A 23,619-nucleotide genomic window follows, 5' to 3' on the forward strand; every position below is an offset into this window, starting at 1 on the left:
CTTAACAAATACAAGTGTGGAGGTCTCAGAAGTAAAATCTCCAGGGCAGTAACTAAATCACCCTTCTGTTAGCCATGGATACCTCACTTGCACCTGTTCTGTATAGGAAGGATAATAATAGATTTCTTTTCCTCAATATCTTCTCTAAGGCATTAGAACAGAGCCTGCTGATCCTGATGCTTTGTGTGCAGTGCCCTCTGAGGAGGAGCAAGGGAATAGGTGGGTGTAGAGAGCCCTGCTTGCTGGGAGTTTTGCTGGGGTACCCCAAGCTCCTCTTCATGGTTGTGGCAATCTTTCTTCCCTTTGGCCTCTGTCAAATGCATTCCCTCTCTCTGTCTTTGCTCTGTGCAATTCTTCCGACCATCAGAGTATGAAATCTTGGCTGCAGAGTTCATAGCAGTTCTAGGTCACCTGCTCCAGTTCTTTTTACCTCCTTTCCTGGCCTGACCTGATCATCTTTCTCTCCGATCTTCCCTTCACTGGCCTTTCAACTCCTTTTCCCCTTTTTGATCTAGTTCAGAGAATACTCTGCATTGCCACCTGCCTTAGACATTCGCCAAATCCAAACATATCACCTGTCTCCCTCACCTGTACCTACTCCATTGCAGTACTCTATTCCCTCCATTGTCCTCATGTTAGTGCCTGCCATCCACCTTTGGACCAGGACTATAAGATATCTTGTGAGCAGTCCCTATCTTCCAGATAGGTAGGTTTTCGGAAATGGCCTGTCTGGGCGAGTTAAGATAGACAGTTAGGGAGGGGACACATAGTCTAAAAGAACAAAAAGAAAGCCGCTCAGGGAGCAGAAGGGGGCAGGGTAAGAAGTTTGGTTCTTCTCTTATTGAGACAGTGTTAAACAAGCTATTGTGTAGCAGATGGACAGGAATCTGCCAGTGTGAAGCATCTGGGCCACTCAGCAGGATGTTGGAAACACCAGGCTGTTGTAGATATGGAGAGAAGATACTGAGTGGTAGGAGAAGGCACTGGGAGATGCCTTGGGGTTCAGAATGAATACCCAGTGTGCAGTCTGCTGGTGGTTGGGATAAGAAGTGTCGGGGAGTGAAGGATTAATCTCATGCATTTAGAGACCTGAGTGGCTACCTAGAATCAGAAAGAAGAGTGTGATTGTTTTGTGTGTGTGTGTGTGTGTGTGTGTGTGTTTCAAGTATGGGGTGGGATTCTTATGTCTGGAACTCTAGTGAGAGGGCCCAAGGAAAATGAATATTTGTGCAGATGAAGAATCACTGTTTGCACCTTGTACAGGACGGTGAGTTCTATATCACCCTAGCTAGGGCAGGGTACCCAGACATTGATCAAATACCGGTCTAGTTGTCATGGAGAAAGTAGGCATTTTGTTTATGGACTGTTTTTTCTTTTCTTTCTTTTGTTTTTGAGACTCTCACACATGAGTACAATTCATTTTGATTTCATCTACTCCTCCCTTGTCCCCCACATATCCCACATTCAAAGTCATATCTTCTATTATTTCTAATGTTATTACTATGATTAGTGTTGTACATACACTCTGGTGTAGGGCCCACCACGGGAAGATAGGCGACTTATCAGAGGGCTTATCCCTGATGAAAAATGACCCTCCCATCCTCAGTAGCATTTGACTGCCCTTAGCTCTTCAACTTGGATCTGGGCTTTGGGAGCTCTTTCCCAATCCATGCTGGGGTTTTGACTAGTATGGGCCTGCACAGTTCTTACAGCCATAGGTGTTGAGTGTTCGTGGGAGCTAAATCCCTGTCATATCTAGAAGACACTCTTTTGCAGCAGTCTTTCTGGTCCTCTGGTTCTTACACAGTTTTTGGTCCTTCGTCTGTGCTATTCCCTGTAATGTGGATGTAGGTGATGAGTTATAGAAGCCCCACTGTCACTTTATTCTGTGCATGTTGACCTGTTGGGGATCTCTGTAATAACTTCTATCTACCACAAAAAGAAGCTGTTATGCACTCTATAAAACTAGGGATAAATATGTAGGAGCCAGTTGTGTAATGTGTCAGTTTAGAGAATTGTGGTAATAGGTTCTCTTCTAAGGTCTACAACTGCTCCAACCAGGCGTTCTTAGTTAAGCGTAGAGCTCCAGGCAAGAATTCTGCTGTGTAGTTTTTCAGTCCAGTGAGACAGTTGTTTGTGGCCATCCCCAAGATGGAAATACCACTGTTCAATTGGGTACAGCTTGCTGTGCTGATAATTGTTGTTGTAATTCACAGGATTTACAGCCGGGTAGGCAGGCCTGTTGATAACTTTTCTCTTCTGACAGCTTTCATAGCACCTTCCAATACTCGAGCTATCTACCAGGGAGGACACTTCCAGGTCAGTGCCAACTGGATTTCTTCAACTCCTGGACTGAAGTGTGTGGTGACTTCAGCAATAGACTGTAAGTTATGAAGCAACCACAAGCAATGAAATAGCAGCCTATGTAATTTGGGAGGTCTCTTGGACCCCCTTGATGGTGTTGTTGTTGCAATTGTCGTTTTGAGGAAAGGTCTTGAAGTATAGTATAAGATGACTTCAAATTCAAAACCCTCTCGCTTCTTGAATGTGGAGATTACAAACATGCATCACCTCTTTGAGCTAAAGTGTTTCTTCAACGAGGTCCACATTTATATCAATAGACTGAGCAAAGTTTGTGACTTTTCGTGGTGTGGCTGGGCCTGCTCCACTCAGCTGTAGGCTTTAAGAGAACAGACTGAAGCTTTCTGTGGCAACAGAAAGTAGGAATCCTGACTCCATGCTACCTACAGACTTCAACTGCTTGCTTGTCTGCCTTGCAGATTCTGTCTGGGATTGGGGGCCTCGTGATTATGTAAGCCAATCCCCACCCCCCCACCCCCCCTTTTCCTTCTCCTCTGTCCCACTCTCTCACACAAACACACCTTCTGGGACATATTAAATCCATGGAACAAAGGGATTAACTTGGATGCCAGAAATAATGTGTGCAGAAATGAATATGACTTGATTGCATGTAGAACCCTCCAACTTAAAGCCTTCAGGCTGGGTGTGATCACCCTGAAGTCCAGAAAGCATAGAGAAAAGCTATCTTGCTGGTTCTCTGTGCAGGCAGGCCTCTCTCTCTCTCTCTCTCTCTCTCTCTCTCTCTGTGTGTGTGTGTTCACATGCACATGCATGCATGCACATGAGGTATTTGTGGATCACTTACTACGCTCCAGGCACACCTCTATCCCTTATTCAGTGTTGCCTTTTCCTGACGCCAGGGCCATTTATCTTCTTTCATTGTTTTCTGGCAGTTTGGGATGGGATCCCAGCAGGCTTTTCCTATTCGTTGGATGCCCTGTGGTCCCCACATCAAAGTCTCTCAAAGTCCTGGGCGGGTCAGACATTGACTGTTCCAGCATCTTCCTTCCAGGCCATATGCAGTTCCTTTACCCTGAAGCCTCTTGAAGCCACTTAGTGTCTCCTCATACTGAGTAATCCCATTTATTCAGCATGCACGGCTTCCTTACTGGCAAGCGTTGGTAAAAATAGTTCTGCGGCCCCAAGGGACAGGGTCATTTGAACTTAGTGACTCTAAAAACAGTTGGTGTGAATAATGAAAAGCGCAGGCGCTGTGATGGATTCCTCTCGCCCTCCTTGTTCCTTGTTTGCTTGCTGAAGCAGAGTGTTTAGCCCCTATTTTCCTAGAACTGTGTAGGTGGATTGCTGGGGACAATTGATTTTTTTTTTTTAAAGAGAAGTATTGTTCCTCTGTGTGTGGAAATTATGAAGCAAAGAGTAATATTGAGCAAGAGTCGTCCTGACGACCAGGCCCTGGCTAATAGCGGAGACAGTGTTGCAATGTGTTTGGGCTGTGGCGTGCTACAGATTGAGCTGTTCTATCTGAAATGTTTGGGACACAAGTCTTGAGGACTTCAGGCTTTCTTTTTCAGTGCTATGAATTCATAGAAATGGCTTAGAACCAGGCCTTCGACTTTTACATTTCATATACGCACGGCCTGAAGGTGATTTTACGCTACATTTTCAGTGATTTTTATATGGGATGAAGTTTATGGTGAGGGTTTTCCATTTGTGCTATCATGTTAACCCTCAACACGTTTTATATTTTGGAATATTTTAGGTTTGGGGTGTAGGGTGAGGAATACTGGGCCTTTCTTGAGTGCATCGCTTCTCCCAGAATTGGGCTTTGCTCTGGACCCAGGATAAGCCTTAAGGCCTTGCTGTATGTAGTTGGAGGTTCCACGGACCGTTTCTCTCTTAGACGGTGGTTGCCTAGAATGGAGAAGAGCAGCAGCTCTGCAGATGGTAGAGATCCCACTCTTCTTAAAAGTTATTGAATTGATTCTGGTTCAGTTCATGGAATAACCCACGCAAATCTATCTAGAGGAGTTTGATCATGTAGTTCTTAGGACATGGGACTATGGGTATTGAAAAGATACCCAGTTTTTGTCTTCTTGAAAGGGGTATTATATGGGGGCATAAAGGTGGGGGTTGAAAACATTCCTCTTCATTTTCTTTCTCTTATATTGTGAAATAATTTTTATATTTTGTAATGGAATAAAATGTCCTGTGGGTAAATAGTATAGGTGACCAATGCCCTGGGATCTTAGTTGTGACCCAATGTTTATAGGTTGTCCGTAGCAGATTACCACCAACTAGAACTAGGAATGAAGGAAGCATCATCAGCTTGGAAGCCTCATTACGAGATGCTTTGAGATCTAGAATGGAACTATAGATCTTGTAGTTGGAGTTCTAGGCTTAGGAAGCTTGTCTCCTACCGACTGGTCCCCAACCAGTTCAGTGTTGCCAGTGGCTCCTGAGGTTATAACATTTAAACATCTGGAAGGAACAGATAGTTCATCCTCCTTGTTTTTCCCATCTGTAATGTTTCTTAGAGGAGTGTGTGTGTGTGTGTGTGTGTGTGTGTGTGTGTGTGTGTGTGTGTCTGTCTGTCTGTCTGCGCGCGTGCAAGTGTGTGTGCAAACACACGTCTCTTTTTTCTTATTTGCTGCATAGTGTTTTTCTAGATACCTCTTCCTTTTGATCCGTTTCCCCCTGTAATTTCTGCTTCTGCCTTTAGTCAGGTCATAGAATTTCTCTTTCCCTGATCCTAAACTCTTAAACTACTCTTCTTCTTTCTCTTCCTCCTTCCATCCATCCATGAAGACTGCTGCCCATATAGATGCTGGCATATGGGGCCTAGTCCAAAGGACCTGTCTCCAGGTGCTATGTCCAAGTAGACAAGGGAAGACCCCAGAAGAGGTCCCTGGTCGCCAGTTTCTGCTGCTGATTGAGAGTTGTATAGGAGAGCCATTAAGGCAGGAAGGGGTCCCCTGTTATTCGCTTCTGCTGTTGGCTGTGGGGTGTATAGGAGAGCCATTATGGCAGGTAGTGAGCCATTGGACTGCCTCCTAAGGACTTCTAGGACCATCACTGGTTATTTACCCCTCCCTCCTGTTCCTTGCCATCATTAGTTTGTACCTTGGTCTGAAAGTAGGAGGGTGTGTTCTGGTATAAGGCTGGTAAGATAGGTGAGGGGAACCCTCAAAATCCTGTATAGTATCTTATTTCTTATACAGAGGGAGAGCAGAATTTCAACAATTTGCAAATCTAAAGCCTTCTTTAAAGAGGAGCTAGGACTTTGGGCCCTTCTCCCCAGAGGAAACTGAGCCCAAATGAATCAGAGAGTGTAACACTTCCAGATGCAAGAGAAGAGGCTGCCATATTCCTTTACTTTCCAGACAGGATGACTCGTTTTTGGGTGCCATGCCTGCCCACCATTTTTCTTAGTGAGAATGCTTGTGGTAGCCATGAGATCTACAGATCTACCTTCCTGAGCGCACATTGGCACACTGCGTTGGACCTCAGCATCTGACACCCTGCTGTACTTCAAATTTCTTTCATTACACTGGGGTGACTTGGAAAGCTCTGGCTCCTTTTTGGAGTGGGGTGTTTCAGTCTTCCCTCTATGGACATTGGTAGAGGGAAAATGAGCCATGCTACACAAAACAACAGTTTCCTGTACATACAAAGTGGTTAACAAATAATATGCCCACATGCTCATGGACATGCACACTCGCGTGCACTCATAGGGACACACACACACACACACACACACACACACACACACACACACACACACACCATAAATGCAACATCTTCCTACAAAGGCCTTCTCAAATTTTTTATTATTTTTATGGTTTGAATCTTGCGAGCATAGCAGATGACTTGTAAATACCCTCTGAATAAAGGAATGTCAAGTCTGTTTTCGAGATGACCCTCAGGCTCAGTCTCTGGAGCAGAGAGGCAAAGTGTCTGTGCAGGCAAGACTGAGCCCAGGCATCTACTAGTCTGAATCATTAATAGGTCACTGTTGAAAGGAAAGCAAGTGAAATCGAACACCTTGCCTCAATCCAAGACCCAGCAAATGTAACACAGTGACTATTGCTGTCCCCAGACACGTCCATGTGGCATACCTACCAACTTTGGGTCTGTGTTATCAATATGGAATGCGCATTGTGACAGTGATAAGGCAACAAGGCCTCAAGATGGCAAGTAGAAAATACAAAGCACAGTGTATGTGCAACTCTGCTTGTAATTCTTATTGTATCTTGGGACACCGAGTTGGGCTAACAGGTCTTTAGTAGTCATTCTTATCTTTGTGCTTCCTGATGGTAGGGACCTAGAGTCTCCTTCATCACCACATCCACACCTTCTAACACAATTCTTGGTATGTGCTGGATACACACTGTAAGGTGCATGAATGAAAGCCATAAATGAAATGACAGACAGGCTGGGGATGGTATGGAGGCCACCCTGGCTAGTTATCTGGGGTTGGGTTTCCGGGGGTCTTATCCCCTCTTGTCAGATTTGGGTCCAGGACAACGGTTCTATTGTTCACAGATAGCATAGCCTATCTGAATGTCTCCATGGGCAGCCCTCTGTCACACCCTGAGCTCCTACCCTATCTCCTGCCCCACCTGGACCCCTTGCTGCCATCCGTGCTGCAAGCCTGAAGAGAACTTTCATGTGGCCGGCATGATTGCTCCTTGACCTCTCTCTTCCCCTGTGTAAAAATTCAGGAAAGAGTCCACCTGAGTCTCCTTTCACTTTCTGCAGTTGCAGGAGGCCTAGGCGTGCATAACTCCTCAGTGTGGCCTTCAAACTTCCAGCTCGTTATAAATATGGGACTTGTCTGACAGATCCATTCTTATTCCTCTTTGCCATGGGATATGCTGAGGTCTGACATTGTATGACATCTAGGTCACATGACCGTCGTAAAAGAGCCTGAAATTAGAACCAGCCATCCACCCTGACCCACCTTAGTATGCTTTTCCATAAGTGAGCCACCCACAACACTTTGTTTCTCCTTTCTTATTTTTCTCACATCCAAATGGACCAAAGAGAGATTCTACAAATGTGATAATTCAGGGTGGTTTTGAGTCTGTTAATAACATCTTCTATCCATCATGTATCTGGGGGAATATACCTTCCAGGTTACCTGAAAGATGTCTTGGGTACAAGCACCCTAAGGAACTGAAGTAGTTCCTGGAGATTGCCTAGCACAGTGCTGGGTAACTTTCCTCTTCAGTTTTATTAACTGTGGTTATTAAATTGGGACATCTTTATAAAATGAAATGCTATATAGCTATGTAAAAAAATCAGCTGGAAAGAAAATTATGCATACATTAATTAGTTCAATGTATATTATATGTACTATACACCAATTATATATATCATAAATATGTGTGATTTTTGTCAATTAAAATTGTTTAATTGTAGTTACTAATGGGTCTATGAGGTGATGCAGAATATTGTTGAACTAATCCCAACAAAGAACAGCGTTAACTTTAGGCATGATGACTTTTCTTCTTTGAAGTAGGGTATAAAATAGCAGAGTGTGAGGTTTACTTATAGCTTCCCTTTAACACATAGCATGGTCCCCCACATTAGCCGTGCAATCTACTGCAGACACAGTACCCTTGTCATGTTCTGTTAGCTCTGCCTCTTAGCTGACCTGTCAGTCTCTCCCAGCTCACTAATTATGTCATGAAGTCTAGTTTAGCGCTGCTTACACATACAGTTACGTTACCAGGGCCAAGCCAGAATGGACATGTAATTGATTGTTCAGGGATATTAATGAATGAAGAATGAATGAATGAATGAACGAACGAACGAACAATGAATGAATCAACAGAGAGGATTTCATCAAAATTTCCTTCTACCTTCCGTTCTTTGAGGGTCTGATGCCAGTATCTAAGTCCCACTCTCCTTTCTCCCTCTTCTGGTCCCATCCCTGACCCCACTTCCTCTCCTTGAGAATCTTGACTCAACAAGGCTTCCTCATCCTCCCCAGGTTGCAGAGAAATCAGGAGCATTGAATGATTGAAATGGACTTTTGAGATTAAAGTGCAGAGCTGACATTGCCAATTAACTCCAGGCAGATCTGACGTAATTGATTAATTTAGTCAATTGATTAATTTAGTCGTTGGAGCAGAGACAACCCAGAGGCTGGGATCAGTCTCCCCATCTGACAGTGTGCTGGTGAGGCAGACCTGTTGGGGTTTGAGCCTGCGCTCTGGGTACAGCTGCCTCGCTGACCTTGGCCATGTAACCCTTGTTGAATCTCAATTTCTTGATCTGCGAAAGAAGACTAAGATGCATCTTTGGAGGTCCTGGTGTGTGTGGATAAGCTGTGATAACGCTGGTGCACATGCCCTTTAGAGACAGCAGGCGGTGAAAGTGCTTATTGTGTGTGTAGTAGAGGAGGTTCCTGTCATTCTTGGGGAGGGATCCCAAGGCTGGGTCAGAAGAGGATATAATTTGGTTCTTCTTCTGTTCGACGCACTTCTCAGACCACCCAGGGTTTGCAGCTTAAGCACATAAATTATCCTGCTCCAGTAGGCCCTGTGTTCTGTAGTGAGCCATATGTTAGAGGAGATAGAGATCCTTATCTGGCAGAGTAATATTACCCAGCAAGGGATGACATTTCTTATCAGAGGCTCTGAGGAGTCAGAGATAGGAGCTTTTCTTTTCAATCGCTGCCAGACCTCTATGTCCTGGGCTGGCACTGTGGGTGGGAAGGGCTTGCTGCCCAGCAGTGGACAGCTGATGCTGTCACAGGCATCAGCTGGCCTTCCTCTCTTATGACAACCAGGCCTGATAGGCTGCCTTGTCAGAAGTGGGTCCTCTAGAGAATTTTTTCATTTTGAATGCTCTGATAGAGACTAGGCCAAAGGGAGTACGGAAGGAAGAACAGAACATGTTGATGGTGCAGACCAATTTTGGGTGGAGGCAGAGCCCCAGGCTTTGTCAGGACTTCCCCTTCTAGGAACACACAGGCAATTCCCCCTGCTGCATGGACAAAGCCTGGCTTTTGACGCTATGGGTCTGTAGGGAGGAGTATCTCAGTCCTTTCTAAAACCAAGCTGTTGGAAGCTTCTATGCTCTCCCAATGTTGGCTTTCTAGAACCCTCTGCCTTGTGCTTTGTCCTGGAAGGTGAGTTGTGTGGATGCATCCACAGGGTGGTTGAACTGGGGATTTTTATACCTTCTATCGGGAGATACTGACAGGATAGAGGACAGAAATGGAGTTTATTCTTCCTCTGACACACTGATGGTCCTTTCCTAATTCAAGCAATACAGAAGACCCTGGCTTTTAAACCTGCCATCCCTTGTGTTATTTGCTAAGTGAACCCCTTAAAGCCTCAGTTTCTTTCTTTTATAGCATGACGAAGTGCTGTCAGATCTTTCCATCTCTCCCATGACTAGCTTTTGGGATCTCAGTTTCAAGTCCATGGCTGTCTCAAGGAAAAGACTGTATGAGGCCCCCCAGAGACCTGTTCTGAAAAAAAGCTCTCTGCAGATGGGGCACCATCTTAGGCCCAGTTGACCACGGACTTTGGGAGTGTAATTTGTATTGTAGGCACATGACCAGGGTTCTTTCCTTCCTGATTTTTTTGGGAAGTCTTGTCCTGTCCAGCTCTGCTCTCAAGTAATAATCTTGCTTCATCAAAAGGAAAGAGAAGTGGTTTTCTGTCTTCCGGGACCTCTTCCCATCAGCAGTTCCTGCCTCTGCTTCTTTCCTGGTAGCCCTCCATCTCTGTTCCCTTCTGTCTCTTCTCTCTCTGATCTTGGACCTTATCTTTGCTGGGTTTTCTTGTCATCCTCAATTTTGACATCTCTCATATCCCTTCTCCATGATCAAGCCCAGATATTGAAAGCCTAGGACTGACTATGCCCTTCTTCAACTTAAATATAAGCAGCAGCTCTCTGTCAGCTTCAGGTTATGGTCACAACTCCTGACACAGTGTTTATGGGTCCCGTCAACATCTTCCCTTCCATGAAGCCAGCCTGGTCAGCTTGGACCCTCCCTGCCCCCATCCATGTCAGTCTTCAAAACCAGGTTTCATGTCTTCTGCTTTCAACTACTACTTTCTCTCCTTGGCTTGTTTGATTTGAGCCTGTCATTTTGCATTATGCTTCCAAAGCTTATGACTCTGCTAAGAGTCCGTCTTCACTTCGGGCTGGCTATGTGGCTGTGAGCATATTTCTCCCCTCTCTGCCAGCTTTTGGGCATTACTCAAATCACCTTTTAGCTTCTCTGCATCCTTAACGATAGTCTTTTTCCTCTTCTTCCTTTTAAAATTATTTTGTGTTCTTGAGATAGGATTTTAACCTTTAGCCCAGCCTGGCCTCTCTTCCTTCACTCCAGGACTCCTGAGATTACAGGTTTGAATCACCGTGACTGGGCCAAGGTAGTTTTATAGATAGTATAACTGGATCCTGTTTTGATCATTCAATTATCCTTTATTAATTAGCTAATTTAACTTGTTTCTCTGTAACATAATCACTGAGGGGTCAGTACTTACTGCTGCACTTTCGTTGATTTCTGGCTACGTGGCGACTTCATTACAGCTTGCTTACACGTTTTCCTTTGTGATTTAATAATATGTATTTACTTATGTTGCTGTTTACACCTATTCTTCCTCTCTGATGATCTATCCACTGTAGAATCTTTCTTGATGTTTTCCATGAGGTTGAATAAAGCACCTTATCATAAAGTCTGCTTTAAGTTGGTGACAATTTCTACTACCTAAAGAAAAGCTGCACTTCCTTGCTCACCACATTTTACGTTATTGGCGTTACAATCTCTACTACTGAATATTAGCAAATAATTAGTGCTATAGTTATTGTGTATGTTTATCTCTCACTTTGTACCCTTGAGTGGAAAGTGACTTTTTTGCAGTATTTTTCTGAGCTAGACTATTTCTTACTTTTTTCGTGAGTTTTGCTTGCATGTGTCTTTGTGCTATTAGTGCCCTTTTATTTCAATTGAAGGCTTCATTTACCATTTCTTTTAAGACAGGACTTGAGATAAGTACCTCCCTCATCTTTCAGTTGTCTAGGAAGGCTTTCCTGCGCCCTCCATTTCTCATGAGTAGCTTTCAGATATTTGATTGGCAGTTCTCCTTTCAGTATGTTTAATATATCATCCCACTCCTTTAATTTTCAGGACTTTTGCTGATAAATCTACAGATATTCTGGATGACAGTTCATCTGTATATGATAAGTTAGATTTCTGTTATTGTTTTCTGACATCTAAGAAACCGAATAGTTTCTTAGACTTCGATTACAATGTGTCTTAGTAAAAATCTCTTCACTATAACCAGATTGGGATTCTGTGGGACTCAGCTTAATCTTTATTTCTCTTTCTGCTTATGAAATGTTTTCCATGATGCTTTTTCTTTAGACAAGCTTTTTCCAGCCTCTCCTCTGTTTTACTTGATGGTGTAATAGAAAGTTTCTGTAGTCTGTTCACTTATTGTATTGCTTTCAACTCATTTGAGATGACCTGTCTTTGAACTCGTTCATTGCGTTTCCTAGTTGGTCAAGTATGCTGGTGAAGTTACCTATAGAACTTTCGGGTTGGTAATGGTGCATTGGTGTTAAGATTTCTATTTGCTTCTTCCTCTAATGTTTTTTGTCTTTGTTTACTTTTGTTGATGTGCTCTTTTCTGATACCATATAGTAGTGTATCTATTGTTTTGGGTTCACAGAACTTCTTTGAGACAGTTATTTTGAATTCTTTGTCAGGTATTTCATGGATATCCATTTCCTTGAGAATTGTTTCTTTAATCGTTTCTCTGACTATGTTGATGTGAGTCCATTTAAAGAAAGAAGTATTCTAGCAAAGAAAGTCATCCAGAATTTGTATGGGCTGGCCGGTAAAGTCTGTGGGTAAGGTTACTGCTGGAACTCTAAATAGGATAGGATACTCTGGTGTCTAGATAATTGGGTAGGTGGACCTGTGTCTTGGGTTTGTGGGAGCCATCCTGGAACCTGGCGTCATTTGGATAAGTTCAGAGTTTAGGTTTCTGTGGCTAAGCCTAATGCCGGGTCAATAAGCAGAGTTTTAGATCTAGGTCCATCAGTGGAAGCTAAATCCCAGGTCCATGAGGGTTGATTCTACACTGAAGTTCAGCAGGGTATTTTCATAACCTAAATAACCTGGATTTGTAGACATTAGCCTTGTAATGGAGTTCATTTAGGTAGACCTGATGTTGGAGTCTGTGACAGACTTTCTTTCTTCTTCCTCCAAATGAAGACAACTGTTTCTAGAGCTGTGAGGACAAGGGCTGATATGAGACAGTGTAAAGCTATCCCACACGAAGTGTAAAAGACATCGAAAATATGTCTTTTTATTTTCTGTTCCTCCAGGATGCTGTAACCTTTCTCTCATTTGGATTCTTTAGCCCTTGTGCTTGAATGATGTTCAAATTGATCTTTCTGGGATGAACAGATGCTGAAGTCCCCACTCTTCATCTTGATGCTGCAGCTTTTGTTTCACTCCTGTCTTCCCCCATTACATTTAAACCTTTTAAAGGATAAAGTCAATCTTGACTATTGCAGTCATAGCAACAAAACAAAATGTGATAGCCCTGTTTTCATCCCACGTGCTGGGAACTATTGTAAATTCTTTCTTCTCGCTGAATTGTTTTATCCACATCTGACTGTCTCAGTACAGTTGGTATTACAGCATTCATTTTCTCAGACGAAACACCTTAGGGAGAGAAGTTAACTGCTGCGTTCCATCCTCCAGTCCAGATGAGAAATGTAAAAGCAAGGTTCAGAAGATCAAGTTGACTCCGGGATGCTCGCTCATAAGCCCTCTATGGTGTCCTAGTAGACTATCAGACTATCAGCAGCAGTTATTTTGCAAGTAGCTGATCCATGAATCAAAGGACCACTGTCCCATCTCTCTCTCTCAGTCTATGCACTTGATGCAAAGATGGCAGCCTGGCAGAACATAAGTAGAGTTCAGGAATCTAGCAGATCTGAGTTGAACTGCAGGTTCTTTAGCTGGTGATTGGGAGCAAGCTAACTTCACTGAGCCTTGGCCAATGTGAGAACAATGCTATTTATCCTGTACTGGTTGTTTATGTCTGTCAGCTGCCCTTTTGGAGGCATTTTCATGTTTAAGTAAAATGATGCCATATCCTTCTCAAGTAAGAGTAGATGGAGGGAGAAAGCTACCAGGGATAGGATGACCTTTATTCAGGTTGACAGGGAGAAGGGATAGGGTCCAGTTGCTCTTGGACTCAGAGGGAAGTCCCTGTGTTTTGATTCAGCTGTATGGTGTCATTACCTTAAGTCACAATAGCCACTGACTTTCTTTGTAGGATCAAGTTATTTAGAGATTTTGATGACTCCTGTCCCAAGCCAGAGTATTAAAAGACTCTGGGTATTTTAGATTCTGTGGTTGTTCTGAGCCTCCAGACAGTTGTGAAGACGGGTGCTGTCTCCTACCCTTGGCTTTCCCGCCCTATGAGTTTTCTAAAGAGGCCCTAGAGATGACTTCTGATCCTTTCCAGGAACTCCAACTGGGTGCTGTGAAATAGAGTTTCTCAGTAAGGCTTGCTTCCGAGGATTATTACTTCACTCCAGGGCTTGGTTCTCTCTCTAGCCGCCTTCCAGTGCTCGGGCACAGCTCTTACTCTGTCCATGACTCTCAGTCTCTCCCTCAACTTTTCCACACCTTATTACCTCATTTTAGCCTCCAATTGTCAAAGGAACAGAGGTGCTGGCCTCTTATAAACCAGCCTGCCTTAGCAGCAGATTCAGCCCCTGGAGATGGGGAAGAAGCACATTTGGCCCTATTATAGCCACGGATAGCTGACTCAGCCTGGATGTTGGACTTGCTGTACAATCATCCCTGGAAAGTCACGGAACCTTCTTGGCCCCAGGCCTGGAGGGAGACTGTGGCCTCACTGAAAGCACCAGTTCATGCTGGCTGCCTTTCCATTGGCTTGCTCCCTCTTGGAGCATTGTTCCTTTGCTTCTGAGAATCTTTGCAGCCCAGAGCAATGCGCCCTGCACAGACACAATAACAGTGTCATACACAGTTAACCCTGCTCATTAGCAGAAGTAAATTCTTCGCCATCATTCTAAATCTCCCTACTTGCCTTCTGTCTTAGCTTCTTCTCCTGTTGCTTTCGTTAAAAAACAAGTGCTCTGACAAGAGTAATTTACTAAAAAAGAGAATTTATTTCAGATCACAGTTCAAGGTTATAGTCCATCAAAGTAGGGAAATCACAATGAGAACTTGAGGCAGCAGCTGGTCACATTCTATCCATAGTCAAGAAATAGAGAGTGATGACGCTTTTGGCGAGTTTGTAGTTTCTTTTCATTCAGTCCATGCCTCTAACCCAAGGGTGCTACCCACATTGGATGGATCAACAAATCAAAATCAATCCAGTCAAGATAATTCCCTGTAGAGATACTTAGAGGCTGACAGTTAAGACTGACCATCACAAATTCTTCTTCTTCTTCTTTTTTTTAATCTTTATTAACTTGGGTATTTCTTATTTACATTTCGAGTGTTATTCCCTTTCCCGGTTTCCGGGCCAACATCCCCCTAACCCCTCCCCCTCCCCTTCTCTATGGGTGTTCCCCTCCCCATCCTCCCGCCATTACCGCCCTCCCCCCAACAATCCCGTTCACTGAGGGGTCCAGTCTTGGCAGGACCCAGGGCTTCCCCTTCCACTGGTGCTCTTACTAGGCTATTCATTGCTACCTAGGAGGTTGGAGCCCAGTGACCATCACAAATTCTAATGCTACCTTTCTTCTTATATACTATTAATATGGTTTGGGTGAAGTTATAATTGATTCTGTTCTAGCTTCCTCATCTGTAACATGGGATACAAAACATACTGATTATCTGTGGTAGCTTGAACTGGTGGTTACAATACTGTAGCACTCCCTTCCCCCTATAAAACTGTATTCATGCCTTTTCCATGATGGCATAGTATGTTTGGATACAGTGTACTTTCATTCCTTGACTTTGGACTTGGCCATGTGACTTCTTGTGCTCTGTGGGGAGTATGGCCTTATCACCCAATTAGAGAACGGAATGTGTGCAAGCTTTCTCTTGTAACTGTCATGGTCACGTAAAAAGGGGCCTTTGGTGATGGAGTGTAATATAGACACAAAGCCACCTTTCCACAAGCCCTGCTTACATCAGCCAACACCTAGTCGACCAGCTGACAGAGGGGTGAAAAATAAGCACTAATTATCATATGCCCTTGAATTTCTTGTTCCCTGTTCCTACCTCCATAGTGTTGTGATTACAGATGTGTACCCCATGCTCAGTTATTCAGTGCTGGAGATTAAGCTCAGGTTCTATGCATAATTAGGAAGCACTCTACTGAGCGATCTATATCCCTAGCCATTCCCTCTTTTTTTGAAGCCCCTTCTGATCTTAACTGGGGCCACCAGGACCATCTAGAATCAGCTCCTTATTTTAAACAAATTAACAGCCTTAATGCGCATTTGTTCTGTGACCTGATGTTCTTAGGTTTGAGGGATTAGATCATGGACATTGTCAGGTGGACTTTACTTTAGCTTCTACAACCCATACTAGGTCCACACAATACTATATTTCTATCAATTCATCCTGGTATTATAAACCCTAACATTTTATCTATGGCATGAAAATGAGGTGGAGTCCCCTCTGATGGTCCCACTGCCTCCTCTTTTAGAAGGATTTGTTGTACTGGAGAGATCTCTGCTGGGAAACAGGTACTGTCTTTTGTCTGTCAGCGACTACAAGCAGTGGATTTATGAGACAAAGTAGTACAAGATTTTTAGCCATCATTCTAAATCTCCCTACTTGCCTCTGTCTTAGCTTCTTTAGCCTTTGTTGCAGAGCAGAGCCTCTTCGGATTGGTGATAATTATCATGAGTAATTGTTGTCATGGGTGTCCTGTTGCTCCAGGTGTCCTTTGATAGGTAGAACTGTACCAGATTAGGGACTAATTGAGCTTTTTCAGAGGGACCACAAAGCAAGGCCAGGACAGCTAACTTCTATCTCTCCATTTTGATCTGGCTCTGTCCTTGCAGCCAGAAGACCCTCTGATCTTCCCACACACAATGGATTTCAGGGAAAAAGAAACTTCCTGGCCTGACTGATATCAACTTGAAGGAAATAACTGACTTTCGTGGGGCAAGAAAACAAAATCCAGCCAGAGTGATAGATACCCTTTCGCTGTCTGCATTCTGTGGAGTAGCTAGCTACAGCACGGCTACATTCAGATTTGGGGCAAGTGTGTGAATTCTGTAGTGATATCTTAACCACTCCTGGGTGAACTCAGGGTGGTATAAGTAGGGGAAGGGGAGAATCAGGATCTAGGGGTTCCCAGGCTTGTGTGGCTCCATCGTGGACTTAAAGTATTGCCACCAGAAAGCAAGCAGATACTTTTGAGTTCTGATAGCTAGCTGCCTGTCTTTCTATCTATCCGCCCTCTGCTATTGATCAGTAAGTGCCCTTAGGCCAATCTCTCATATCTTCCATGCCTGGGGGCTCCTTACTTGGCATATGGATTTATATTAGCATTAAATAGAGCTTGTATTAAAAAAAAACTGAAAAAGGTGTGTGTGGGGGAATGTACATGCTTGCATGTATGTGGATATGCATTAGTATACACACATATATGTGCATATGCATTTAGTATATATAGGGATGTATATGTATTGTACATGCATATTCATTTTACTTACTGTATAATTCATAAGGTTGTTTCTCTATGTATGATACACTCACAGTCTGAAGTCCCCACCTGCCTTACTGTGAGATCATCCTGGTGTACTTTGAGAAAATTTTCAAGTCAGGGCTGAGAGATCATGCTCAATGGAGTCTTAAATGGTGATTTCCTGAGACTACCCACCACCAAGTAACCACAGAAGAGACTCCCAGGCTTGCCTTTGGGAAGCCTCTGAACTCTATTGTATCTTGATATCACATAAATTCCTCCCGTGTCTACTCTAGGCCCTTTATCCCTAAAATTATATTGAGAAGCTAATATTCCACAGTTCAATGGAACTTTGGTGGAAATTCATGCCATGCCTTATCTCTCCTGGCAGCCTATGACTTCTGCCCCTTCACCTAGTCATTTCTCCCCCAGGAAAATCTAATGTGCTCTACGTATGTGCAAGCATGAGCTTGCTGGGTGCCGCATGCTGACATTTCCTGTTTGCTCAGTCACACCTGCTTTCGTCCCTGTAAGAGTCAAACACTCTCTGCATACCATCCTAGCTAGTAGTAATCGGACCACCAAAGCTCCTCTGCCTCCCCCCCCTATGGCATAGCTTCTAAATGCTTTGTAAGTTCCCTGTGGCCTTCCCCTGGCTGTCTTTTGAGCAGATTGTCTACTGCTGTCCCTGCAGCTGCACTGGGATATTATTGATCCCAAAGCTAGGAGACAACAAAGAACTTTCCAAAGGGCACAGAGCTGGAATGACACTCTGCTACCCCAGCACCTTACCTTTCCACTGCTGCAGAGGCCGGAAGTATAAAGCCAAAGAGGCCCTAAAGACTTCTCTTTAATCTGTGTGAACAAGTACTACAGAGAGATTGGATCCAATTTAAAATGTACAGTTCAACCTGGGGGTTACAAACAAGAGCCAGAAAGTCTTGGGCTGCCTGGGTGCAGTCTGCAGTCAGAGACACATGAAAAGGCATGTGTTTTCCCTTCAAGGCATGGTGGCCTGACAGCCTGCAGCTCACCCTCTTTCTCTGTACCATGTTCCACTTTGTAAACATGCTTCCTACCCTGCATTTTAGCATCCATCACGAATAAAATTCCTTCTTGTCAGTCTTTCAGAAAAGGGTCTAGATACTAAGTTCTCCCATCTGGTGTATGGGGAGGGATGCAGTTGGCAGGATGTTTTCTGAACTCATGCGTATCCTCTCAGCTCCCACACAGGTTTATACATCCCCCTCCCTTGCATATATTTAAAAAAAAAAACTTCTGCCCAGCTGCAAATCAAATTCCTGGTCTCCACAAGGATGCCAGACATCCTTCTGTTTAGCAGCTGGTTACATGAGGGTGCAGAAGCCTAACCCACATTCAAGTCATGGGGCGAGACTGCACAGCTTCCTGTGATCTGGTGGTCTCCTACGCAAGTACCTTATTAGTGGAGGATTTGTACTCCTGGGTGGATGATGACTTGCCTGACGAGCCTTCTTTCTAAAATAGGAATGTCTCTGTCCAATCTCTCAGGAGCCTCCAATGTGTAATATGCTTCCAGACTTTGCAACGGATCCTTCAAAAAGATGCCCGAGAAAAATTAATACATAGAAATTCCAACTTATCAGTCAAAGCACTTGTGCTCGTTACCCTATACTATCTTGACACAACTTATAGTCACTTTAGAAGAGGGAACCGGATTAGATTGGCCTCTGGCAATCTCAAAACAAGATAGACTGTCTTGATCAATGATTGGCATGGGAGGGCAGCATCATCCCTGGCTAGGGTGGCTTGGGTTGTGTAGGAAAGCCAGGTGAACGTGAGCCAGAGAGTGAGCCAGCAAGCAGCGTTCCTGCATGGTTTCTGCTTTGGATTCCTGCTTTGGCTTCCCTTGACGGTGGACTGTACCCATAAGAGGATACAGATTTTCTCCTACAAGTTGCTTTGGGTCATGGTTTATCATGGCCACAGACAGCAAACAAGAATGCCTCTTTACATTGAAAGCCTGTGTAACAGTTTGAACTCTTCATATAAAACAATAACTACTTCTTAGGGAAAGCTAAAAATATGCATGATTTAAAGGTAACTAATTAAATAACTACATAGTATGTGACTCTATCATCTCTCATCTATGTAATATATCGATAGTCATAAATACGCTTTTCACTAAAGGTACATGATAAATATTCTGGATTTTGCTGAGTGTGTTTCTGTTACATCACCACACATTCCATTTCTCCGAGTGTTCAGCCCTTTAGAATGTTTGACCCCTCACCACCGTGATGAACAATGGTTATTCTCGTAGATGCCCCACAAGACGAAGTTTGTGAGATATGAGGGTTATAACACACAATTCAACATACAGTCACGACTCAGTAGTTAGAGGGAATAACATTTCCTGGGAGCCAGGTATTGCAAGCCCTGAATTGCCAGTCGCCTGATTTATCCAACCCTTCAACAAAGAAGTTTATTTATTTATATATTTAGTATTTACTTGTTTATTTTTTGAGATACGGTTTCATGAATTTCAAGCTGGCCTCACATGCCCAGGGTAGCCCAGGATGGCCTGGATGCTCTGCTCTTCCTGAATCATAGGGTTATGGGTATTATCCATCTCACAAGGCTTACATATTTAAATCATGGAGCAAAAGAAAATATCAAAAGGAGAGTATTTTGTATGCATGGAAATTACATGAAATTGAGACAGGAAGTTCAGGATCTATAAATAAAGAACTATTGGAATGCACCTTGCCTTTTTCAAATCTGTTGGCTGCCGTATAACACAAGTGGCCAAATGGATACCCCAAATACTCTCAGCCCATTTTATTTTATTTTTTTTAAGTCTGCCCATATAAACTTATCCATGTCTGTATCATGCGAGTGTTAACATATTCTTTGGTACACAGATCAGTGACCGGAGGCCTGGGGAAGATAAGATATTGACTAAAATCATACACAATTGAAATAATAGCCCTGGATATATTCCCAGGGCTGGGTTTTAGATCTTTGAACCATAGGTCAGGACATTGGTCTTTTGAGGTAAGTCAGAAGGAGATGAAGTATTTCGTTAGTGACTGGGGGAATCTAAACTTGCCCTCTTGGATATAGCACAGTTGATAGAATGTTTGCCTAGCATACTGAAGCTCTGGGTCTGAGCCCCAGTACCAAATAAACCAAATATTCTCGGCATTCAGGAGGTAGATCCAGGAGGATTAGAAGTTCAGGGTCATCCTTTGCTCCATGGGAATTTAAGGTCAGCCTTGGATATATGAGACCCTGCCTCAAAACAGCAAAATAACGGCATTACCAACAACACAAAACTGCCCCACAGAGTTCTTGATCTCCCTCTCTGATGACCTTTTCCCACCTCCCCATTCTAATAAGATAGCCTGCTAAACACAGGGTCACACCCACAGAGGCCATCAGTTTGTCCTCACAATAGAAGCCAACGAACAGGGAATGGTAGAACAGGACTAGCTGACGCTGAAGAAAAAGAAGGGGCCCTTGAGAAAGGCAAGAAACCCCAGGGCCTTCTCACGGGAAAGAGACCTTACTGGATGCCAGCTCTGTTCCCTGGGGACATGGAGTTCTTAGGCCACAATCCCAAGCAATTGTCCCATTAAACTTCCTCCGCAATAATACTGCTATGGCTTCTCCACCTATTACCACTGTCTCCACATGGGTGGATTCCAAACATGTTCTTTTGAAACAGCTTTATTTAGACAGAAGTCATATACCATGGAATTTACCAATCCTAAGACATTCATTTCCTCAAAAAGACTGTCTGGGCCCTTTAGCTCTCAGGTTCCTGAACCTCCCTCCATCTTCCCTATTCACCAGCCCTCATCGGGGTGCTTCCTGTTCCTGTGGACTGAGCCACTGGAGTCATTTTCCATAAATTCTACTCTTGGGCGGGTTCTCACTTAGCATAGCTTTGCAGTGCTCATTTTTGTATCTAACTTCTTCAGTGGAAGAAGGTTTCCTTTTGTGACTATATCTTGTTTTACAACATACTTCTTTAGAGGTTCTTATGCATGTTTTCTCATGGACTTCTGTTTCATTTATCACAGTATACACATACCTAGGAGTGCAGTTGTTGGCTGTGGGGCGTGTCTCTGCACGAGCCTTTGCGGATCTGTCAGGCTTTGGCAGAGCGCCTTTGTATTTTACCATCTCTCTTGAACTGCCTATTCTCGTTCCTTATTCCCGCTCATCTTCAGGGTACAGCATGCTTCCATTTTGTATGAAGTTTTCACTTATGCCAAATTACTAAATGGAACTAGAAATTGGAATAGCAGTTGATTCTTTGAAAGGGAAGATAAACTAGGAAAAGAGCAAGCTGCCTCCTAAGTTGAGAATATTCTGTATTGTTTGATGCATTTCCGTAAATACATGTCAAATTCAACTGCACATTTTACTGAACATAAACTTAATACTGAAGAAAAAAGTTATGAGGGGATGCATGCCTTTAGTCATCTTGAGACACAACTGGTGGCTTACCTACCCACTTTTGCATAGACACAGGGCCTGTGCCTGGCAGTGGAGGCCAAGTGTAAACAGGCTCTTAATTGGCATGATTAACTATGTCTCCATAGGAGCCTTAATAACACCAGTGGGGAGCAAAAGAGGCTGTTTTCCACACTGTGAACAAGGAGCTGCCTGCTAGAAGTCATGGGGAACTGGAGAGCCGCCTCCTGCAGTAGGAAATGGGCCTTCTTAAAGCCCAGCTGCATTTCTTTGGAACAAAGTTTAAAAATATTTTTCATCATTTTCTATGACTGATACACAACACATTCTTTGTCTTCATCTAGGAGTTTGAGAAGGCCAATTCTGTTTTGCCCATGTGTTTTCTAAGGCAAAACTATATGCTGAAAAGATAACTTCTACAGACTACAATAACTCTAAATGTATGTATGGCAGAGAAATAGACAGCAAGAAACAAACATAATAGAAATGAGATGCAAAAAATTTATGAATTGACATAAATTCACATATTAGGACTGAGCCATCACTCCTAATTATTCAAGTTAAAAAAATCAGTATTATATAATTTTGGATAGAATTGCATTAATTCTGTCATTTATAGGCTAGAAAAAATGTATTTGATTAGAAAAAGCTGTGTATTAAGTATCATAGTACAGATAGCTGATAGGAAGTATTGCACGTTTGTTTGTTTGTTTGCTTTTGTATCTTCGTTCTTCATCTATAGCTGATTTCTTTCCCCCCAGAGATCACTTACACACTGCTTGTGAATTCAGTTATTAAGAAATTATTCGGTTTGTTCTCTCTGATTGAGAGTTCAGCTTTATTGACTCTTTTCTCTCTATGTTAGACTTCCCCTCTCTATGCTCTGTACTTAAAGCTGGTGTATTTTATGACCTCTCCACATGGATTTTTGGAGATAAATCCTGGAGTTTGATTTCCTAGAATCTGGGCAAATGGTACATCTTTTCTTTGTCTTGGTTTCCTTCCCCTGCCCATAGTGTACTCACAGTTGAATACACTATGGCACCACCCTGGACACATCTGTCAGTTCATTCTCTTTCCCTAGCTAACCTCCTTGAGTCTGCTGCCCACCTACTTTGGAAAAGTGCAGTTAGCAAGTAGTAAAGGTTATATGATTCTGGTCACTGGCATCTCTAACCTGTACAGAGACTTAAAGGCATTTGTTCATGACTCTGTGTGTGTGTGTGTGTGTGTGTGTGTGTGTGTGCGCGCGCGCACGCACGCGCGTTAAATGTATGTGTGTGTGTTAAATGTATGTGTTCATGTGTACTCACATCTTGAGCTAGGTACAGAAAGACCAACATCACATCTTTTTACTCAGAAATTATTAGGAAAGAGTTGGTCTACAGAAATAGAAAATAGAATGGTGTTTACCAGAATGTGGACTGTTTGGAAGAGAGAGAAATCTGTGTAATATTGATTTAAAAGAAAGGACACAAAATTCAATAGGAGGAATAAATTCTCTTGAATTTATACTTATGGTATATGGAATTATAGTTCTTAGTTATATTGAAGTCTTGAAAAATACATAGAGAATGAATATTGTGTTCTTTCCACAAACATGAAAGCCATGTCAGGTAATAGGTATGTTAACTAGGTAGATTTCATCATTTCATAATTAATATACTCCACAGCATTGTATCATTCTTGATATATACAATTTGATCTGTCAGATTTATAAAAAGATTAGACAAACACCTATGTCCTCTGGATGAATCAAGATTGCTCTCAGGACAAGGGATATGGTTCAGTTGACAGGATGGCCATCTAACAGACATATGTAGCTTAAGGTTTGATCCCTAGCAATGCATAAACTGATCATGGTACATTACTATAGCATTCGAGCAGAAGGATCATAGTTATTCAACTATAGAGCAAGCTTCAGACCAGCTAGGGATACCTGAGACCCAGTCTTATACAGAAAAAAACTAGCTGATGGAGACGGTGTCTGTCAATCACTGATCAAAGGTGGGCCTAGTGACAGCAAACATCTAGGCAGAGGGACTTTGTTATTTCCTCCCTTGGTACAGGTTCCTGGCAGTGGGGACTCAATCTTTAAGCATTGCCCAGTGCTGTATCGGAAACTCTTCTTGCCAGTCAGGATCTTGAACTTGACCTTAGGTGG

The 23,619-nt window shown here is 43.2% G+C and overlaps 1 long non-coding RNA gene across 25 annotated transcripts in view; it reads left to right on the forward strand.

The window, feature by feature from the left end:
* The window catches only part of Pvt1 (Pvt1 oncogene), a 221,359-nt gene that overhangs the window by 184,458 nt on the left and 13,282 nt on the right, over positions 1-23,619 (forward strand). Inside the window, 1 exon segment of one of the 25 annotated variants that reach the window (NR_202073.1) lies at positions 2,267-2,383. This is a non-coding gene — a long non-coding RNA (Pvt1 oncogene). 25 annotated transcript variants of the gene reach the window in all.

This window comes from Rattus norvegicus, chromosome 7 (assembly GCF_021556685.1).
Source record: "Rattus norvegicus strain SHRSP/BbbUtx chromosome 7, alternate assembly SHRSP_T2T, whole genome shotgun sequence".
Lineage (NCBI taxonomy): Eukaryota > Metazoa > Chordata > Mammalia > Rodentia > Muridae > Rattus > Rattus norvegicus.